Source organism: Convolutriloba macropyga, chromosome 2, assembly GCF_964194025.1.
Source record: "Convolutriloba macropyga chromosome 2, txConMacr16.3, whole genome shotgun sequence".
In the NCBI taxonomy this organism is placed as follows: Eukaryota; Metazoa; Xenacoelomorpha; order Acoela; family Convolutidae; genus Convolutriloba; species Convolutriloba macropyga.
The window spans coordinates 5,432,894-5,440,638 of record NC_134469.1 but is presented as its reverse complement, the minus strand read 5'-3'; positions in this window follow the sequence as shown (position 1 = coordinate 5,440,638).

Sequence of the window (7,745 nt, the reverse complement as noted above, 5' to 3'; positions counted from 1 at the left end):
AACTGGGGTTAAACAATGAGACGACAAAAAAGCATCTCTTTCATGGGAAGAAAATTATATTCAAAGCGTAAGTTTGTAACATTATATTGTGAACTTATGCCGGACAAATCGTTTTTGGGTACTTATTTGCTTGCATTTGGACCTAATCAAGAAAGAATTGTGAACAATTTCCGAAACAAGTCCAACCTGCAGTACATTATAAAAAGATTTTTAGTGAAGATCGATCAAAATCAAATTGAGAAAACTATTGCGAAGAGCCATTGATTTTTTTCTTGCAAATTTCATCAATAGAAGTCAGACGGCAGAAATTGTTGCAGAAATCAATACTAACTGGTAATGAAAAAATTTTTCCAGAAATTGACGACAGTTGCAATTAACATTTGCCATAAATTTTTGAATAGCTATGTTCTAGGCAGTGACATTTTAATTTGGATGTTATAATTGACCTGCAATTTTTGGAGAAGGGGTTTTAGATTAAGAAAAATTTCTAAGTAGCTGAAACGATGAGATTTCATTAATTTTGTTTGGTTTCAAATTGCTTTTTGTTACTCATACCTTTTTCTACTGTCTAATTCCTTTGCAACTATCCTTAAAAAAATGTTTTTTTTTGCTCTTAACTACTAGAGAAATTTAATTGAATCGGAATGAGTCGATAAAAATTTCCAAAATCTGTCTAAACGAAGACACAGGAAACTAAAGATTTCATGCCTCGTGTTTCGACGTTTCTAAATTACTGGTCCAAACAACTCATCCTAATTTTGAACAATAGTTGCCATTTTCATATTCAAAGATTGTTATGGCATTGTTTCCAATTATCAGTGGAAGATCAAAAGATTGGGGTGGAGATAAAAAAACCAAAATTATTCGAAAAATCTAACTTTTCAACAATTTCTCTGTCCTATTAAATACTATTTCGAAATTGTCAGCAAAAATTTGTCTTTTCTTAGATCAAAACTTTGTTAAACTCCCTGTTGATAACTCGGAAAGAAGACGGTTTATGAACAAGATAAAGACGAAAGGGAAGGTTGTTGAAAAACATTTGAAAGGTTGGTTCAATTATTTTTTAGCCTGCTATCTAATTCTGTTACATATCAGTATTCAAGACCTTTTACACAGGTCAACAAAGCGTCATGTTCAAATCAATGGATACATGAAACGATGCTAACTTTTTGCCTACCTTATTTCTTTTCCACAAAATTTGCTATGAAAGCCCTACAATTCATATTGATATCCTGATGGTCAAAATGTGTTGAGCAGTGGTCTTTTACGAAAATTGAAACTGTCTATAAGTTCGAGATTTTTTTTTATGTTGGTCAAAACAATTCGCAAGTTATCAATGGCAAACCAATGCAGCAATAATTTCATCAAGATGAAACATCTCCTATTTTATTAACAAATTTTTGTTTTTAACAAGAGAAAGAGACTTTTTTGAATTAAAATTGAGAGTCTAAAATGAAAAAAACAGGAAATTTCAATAGTTGAGACGAGCTTGTTTTTCAAGACAAAAAAATGGAAACATCTTATTTTTACTTAGTTAATTTTCTGATGGGATTTCTCTTTCAGCCAATTTTATATTTCTTCGAAATTTGTTGTACTTTGTAATGTTTCTTTAAAAAGTTAGCAATTTTTGAAACTATACAATAGGGTACCAAAAAATATACCAGCTGAATTCCTTCAAACTAGCATTCCGACAAACACTAAAAGATTGCGGGAGCTGATAGACATTATTTGAACTTTTAAAAAAAGTAAAGCCAAAAGGCAGAGTTTCTAAATCTCGAACAGATTATTACAACGTTTTAAAGAATGAAAAGAAAGCATTATGGTGATGAGTTATCGAATTTTGCTACCACAAGTGAAATAAAACTATTTAACAGTTAGGAAAAACTAAGTTCTCCAGAATGAGATAAAAAGCAAAAAGATTTCTACGGGTGATTTTGTAGATTCACCGCAAGAATCCGCTTGAGATTAAAATGGTAATTTGGAGTTAGTGAACAAGCTCGCAATTATACCGTATATCAAAGATAAAAAATAAAATTTCAATCGCAGCACTGAGGTTTGTAGTACAAATATTAAATTTGTTCGAAATTGGATTTGACTGGATTTGACCAACAATGGGTTCTATTTCGGAGATGACATATGCATAAAACCACTAAATTTAAGGATGCTAGTGTTCAAAATCAAAGACCAAAGAATTTATAACTATCAATATATATATATATATATATATATATATATATATATATATATATATATACATATACATTTTATATATATATATATATATATATATATATATATATATATATATATATATATGTATTAAATCAGAGCCTATTAACATTTTACTGATCTTCTCAACTTAAATCAGTTTCGTTCATTTTGACAAGTTGAGAACTTAAAATCACCCACTCAAGTTCTGTCCTCAAACATTTAGTTTACACGAATCTACAATAAATGAAAAAAGAACCGTTAAATGCGCTTTTAGTGCACAGCCATAGAAAACACCTAAAGTCCAGGTAGGTTCTAATAGATATCAATCAAACTCAATTTAGTTGTCAATCGCGTGCTCAAACATGTTCTCGGGAGCAAGTACTTCTGGTGAGCCTCGCGCTCTTCTGATATTCTCCCGGGTTCCTGTGCTTCTCCTCTGCAAGGGGGCAACTTCACTTCTGCTGTTGACTACTGGACTAGGACGACGAAAAGAGTTGCAGCTAGAAGATTGAATTGAAGTCTTCTGGAGAGGGTAGCTGGAGAGAGGGCCAAGTCCGTTGTTGAAGCTCCAAAAAGTCCGAAACAACTGATTTTGAATTTTTCAGAGTCCTCCTTTTATCCTACTTTTCCATATGCCTTAAGTTTAGCCAATCAAAAGTATTGACGTCAGAACTCTGCTTCTTTTGTTTTGGTAATACGTACCGCATGGAGCCTGAACTTGGAATTGCCAACCCTCTCCTCAGCATCCTTTCCTATTTTGGGTATGAAATTGGTACTTCATTAAAAATGGTAATATAATTTGTTTTACGGTGTAATCAACCACCTGAGCTTGACTCAGTCAAATTTCTTTCGTTATAAACATTTGAGGCTTTGCAACAATTATTTAGTCCTAAATTGCGTCTATTATTCAATCTTACATACCCCTCATCTAGTCTTGCTATTCTCCTGAATAGCAGTAATCAAGCAAATATAAAGTAAGCAACAGTAAAAATTTAGATCTTTGGGTAGAAGTCTAGCTTCCCTGCAGGCAGTTCGGCTACAGGTTCTTCATTCTCATTACTTTTGCTGAATGTGACTTTTTCTACTGCCGGTGACTCGTGTTTAAGTTTACTCGCAAGAAACCGCCGAGGTCTTCCCAGCAGCTTCCAGTGACCACAAGCAACTCCCGAACCAACTGCCAACAGAATAGCGAGGAGTATCAAACTGTTGAAGGGAACTACCCCGTGTTGCATAAGCTTCTCGCTGTAGTCCTGACGTTGCATCTTTTGATGCTGTATGAAGGGTACTGCCAATTGAAGTAGTTTTTCGGCATCAATGTTTTCGTCCGGTAGATGGTTTAGTGTCAATTTGACGGCTTTGAAGATCTCCGATTTCATATGATCTCTTTCGGGGGCTGGTGCCAATGTTAACTGTTTTTCCACGTGATCAAACATTTCCTGTAGGATCCAAGGTAGTTGAAAATTTGTTATCTTTCCAGTGTCAACACTGCACACCTCGGGTTCCGGATGAAGGATTAGACCACCACTAGGGAGTTCTAGATGACCATTGCAGGGTGGTTGCACCAAACAAAGACTACAGCCAGGTGTTTGGCCTGCTCGGGTGTCCATTGTTACGTTAAGATGATAATTGTTGTGTTCTGACTGAAGAAGAAACATAGACTGCTTCAGGTATTCGGCTGACGGGTTGGCCGGCAATGGGATTATTTTTTATGGACAAAATTTCATCGCGTCAGTTTTTTGGTTAAAAAAACAGGCTGCTAAGACACGAGCTCTTCGTTGATCTTGTTAGAGCAAACGGATTTTTGCACAACCGAAGACAGTCAGTGCCATGGCATTTGACTAATTCAAATCTATCCAATTCCCCAAAAAATTCTTGCCGTGGGGAGACGACAAAGTACTCTTTCTGAAAATCGCAAACTGTTGCAGTATTTCCGCTGTTCAATGGATGTGGAATCGCCACAGTCCAATAGACTTGCTATTTTGCGTAGGAGTAATGAAATGGAATTTCGAGTTCAATATGGAGTCCTTTGGATGTTATTTTGGCACTTTTTACGAGTTCGAATTCGTAATATGCAGACATATCGCTCTTGCTGATTGCGGGGAACCATCCCGTTTGTTCCATCTTTAACACAATGTCCCTAATTTGTGGTGGCGGTAACAAGCTGGCTGGTAATAGTCCTTTTGTTAGAGAAACTAGCGCATCGCTTAGCGCATATCCCAGTTGGTCACAATTGCACGTGCAAAGAGAACTTGCCCTTGCAGTTCGCATATAATTCTTAGCAGATTCTTGTTCTGCAAGTTGAGTTTCAGTCCATCTCGATACGCTTGGGTTGTCTCGCATCCCCAACCGCTCATGAGTTCCCATTATTCCCCCATCTCATTGATTTGGATGACGAGCAAGTCTAAGTTTCTGTCGGTATTGTTCCTGGTGGTCTCGACACAAGCTCCTCAGCACTCAGAATTTTGACTGCACCTCCCGTTTGGGTGTTTAGCCAGTCCACGTTCTACTTCTTTCTCTGGTTTTCTCCATGCAGTTTCTCTATGTGCCTTGCTTCCTTTGATTTGCATAAACCGAATATAGAGACGAGTTTACAGCCTACTGCCTCTAGCTTCGGACCCGGGATGAGTGCAGCTCCTGCCGCCAATAGCACGTTGGCTTGTCTCTTTTGCCTTGTTTCTTCATGTACCACATTCGACTGGTTGCTAGACAATGACATCCGTTCCTTGAATAGCTGATAATCTTGTTGGAGTTGTTGATATTCGCTTTCTAGTTCAAAAACAGCACTAGCAGTCATGTTTCCAAAACTCTCCGTAACAACCGTGGAAGAGCAAATGCGTCCTTTGCAGTTTCCGTCCCATTGTTGAGTCACATCGTGCGCGAGGCTGTGTCTTGCGAGTTGTAGTTGGGTAACGTTGATGCGTGGGAGCTCTGGAAAGGGTACAAACAATCTCATTGTCTTGAAAGAAGAGGCCACGAACACCGTTGTTTCTGAGATGAACACCACTTCTGCTTCTAGCCAATCGTCTTGAATGAAGTCACCAGGTTTGACGAGAATCAGCCAGAATATGAGATGATTTCGCAGCATTTTAGCACTCACAAAGTTTTATCAAGCAGGATAGGAGGTAAAGCCAAGACGAAGTAACCCAGAAAAATGATTTTGAAATGCAAAGGCCTGCTATTTATACTATTCAAGTTGAAAACTAACGAATAGGATTGGTACTGTTTGTGATTGGTTGGTTACTTTGACCTAGCACATTGTATAATACTATTTCATGCCTTTAAAATGTTTTCCTATGTAGATTGATTACACTAATTAAAATTAGTATCATATTCGCATTCGTTATTTCTGCATTGATATTGTAATCATAATAATTTATCATGCAACATATATAAAAGTTTTGCAGTCCCATTCTGTCTACTGGTCGTCGTGTTCTTCTCGAATATCGGCGCTGTTCATCATCGTCAATGTTGTTCAGTTCGTCTGCAACGATCACCGATTGCGCTTCCTTTTCATCAATTGTTACTTCCCTTTCGGGCTCGATTTCGTTAGTTGCTGGATCTTCATCGTCATTGATTTCTGTATCGGAGCCATAGTTTGGGGTGGTTCAGCGAAAATATTTTGTATGTCCCCACCAATGTTATCGTCGTCCCACATGTCGTATACAGGCTCCCTAACTCTCCTGTGGATCCTCCGATTACGCTGCAGCCATGCATCATCTTCATCGTCGCTACTTGGCAAATGGTCCGCATCATAATGATCAGTTGTTAGTCTTTTTGCAGTTCGCTTGGATCGACGCAGATGCTGATCATCATTTTCTGATCGTTTTTTGGAGGGTTTCAGTCTGTTATAGTGCACAATCTGATTTTTCTTTTTGTTCTTCTCGGAACAAATTCCGTAATTGACTTCATTAATTTTCCGTAAAAAGTTATATGGGCCAGTTCATGGTAGGTAGAGTTTCTTTGACTCTGCCAATTGAGGCGAAAAGAGCCACACCTTGTCGTCTTTCTGATACGGTTTTCCGTACGTTCTCTTGAAAAACTTATTCTTCTGTCTTTGTTGTACTGCGCCTAGGGTCTCATGAGCCCACAAGTGGTCTTCCCGAAACAACTCGTCCAAAAGTTGAGTGTATCCGTTTACTGTAAGTTCTGTGTCTGGTGGCTTGGACAACATTAAGTCAATCGGGTAGACGGCTTTTCTCCAAACACTAGCGAGAAAGGGGTTTCTCCTGTCGACTTGTGGACAGTTGTGTTGTACACGAACTCTACGTATGGGAGGATTGACTCCCATTCCCTTGGATTTTCTGAGCAGTATTTGCTGATCACATCTGCCAGAACTCTATTGTGGCGCTCTACTTGCCCATTTTCTTGTGGATGGTATGGAGATGTCCGGGATCTTTCTATGTTTAGGAGGGTGCACATTTCAGTCAATAGTTCGCTGCAGAAATTGGTTACTTGGTCTATATGCAACGTATCGGGTGCTCTAAACCGCAAAACCCACTTCTCAATGAATGCCTTTGCCACATCTGCTGCTGTTATTGTTGAGAGAGGGACAGTGATTACGTATTTCGTAAAATAATCAGTTATGGCCAAGATGTATTTGTTTCCCGTGTCTCGGTTACGCGTTACTGGTCCCAGGATGTTGGCAGCCACTTTCAAGAACCGTCCTCCCACTGTGATTGGTTGCAACTTGGCTTTCAAATTTCTGCCAGCTGGGGATCGCGCTGCACATGATTGGCAACTTTTGATCCATTTAGCAATGTCTCTTCTCATTATGGGCTACCAGAACCGTTGACGAGTTCTATCGAGTGTCTTGTGTAATGCAAAGTGCCCTCCTGTTACCTTGGAGTCGTGCAGTTGTTCTAGTACGCTGCGTTTTGCAACTTGTGGTACAACGATAAGTTCTTGATAGCCGTCTTTGCCAGGGTTATACCACTTTCGTATGAGTATACCATCCTTCATCATGAATTGCTCCCATTTATTCCACAACTCGAGGACTTCAGGTCCCAGCTTCTGAGCCTGTTTCCTCGTCATTGGGTTTACTCGAAAAATATTGCAGTTGTACTGTCTGTCATTCAGTGGTACCGTAGCTTTTTGCAGAATCGTGGCAATAGCTGAATCTTCCCTCTGTTTTGCCCTGACTTCATCACTGCTAGCTTTGAGCTCCACTGAGGCCACGTTTTCTTCCGAATGCTCCGTTATCGACGAAAAAAATCTTCTGGTTCTCGCAATTTAGCTATTGCCGTCTCCAAGTTCATGGGTTCCGGGCAAGATCCAGTTGTTACCTTTTCCTCGCCCTCCTGCCACTCAGGTTCCCCTGTTGTTTGCCGTGAAAGGGCGTCTGCATTGCCATGTTTCTCACCAGGCCGGTGAGTTACCTGGAAGTCAAACTCTTGCAACACCTCGATCATTCTGTATTTCATTCCGTCAGCATTCTGACGAAAGAGCCATTGTAAACTTGCGTGGTCCGTCCGAAGTATAAAGGAGATACCCAGCAAAAAGGAACGGAACCACTTTACTGCTTGAACAACCGCCAA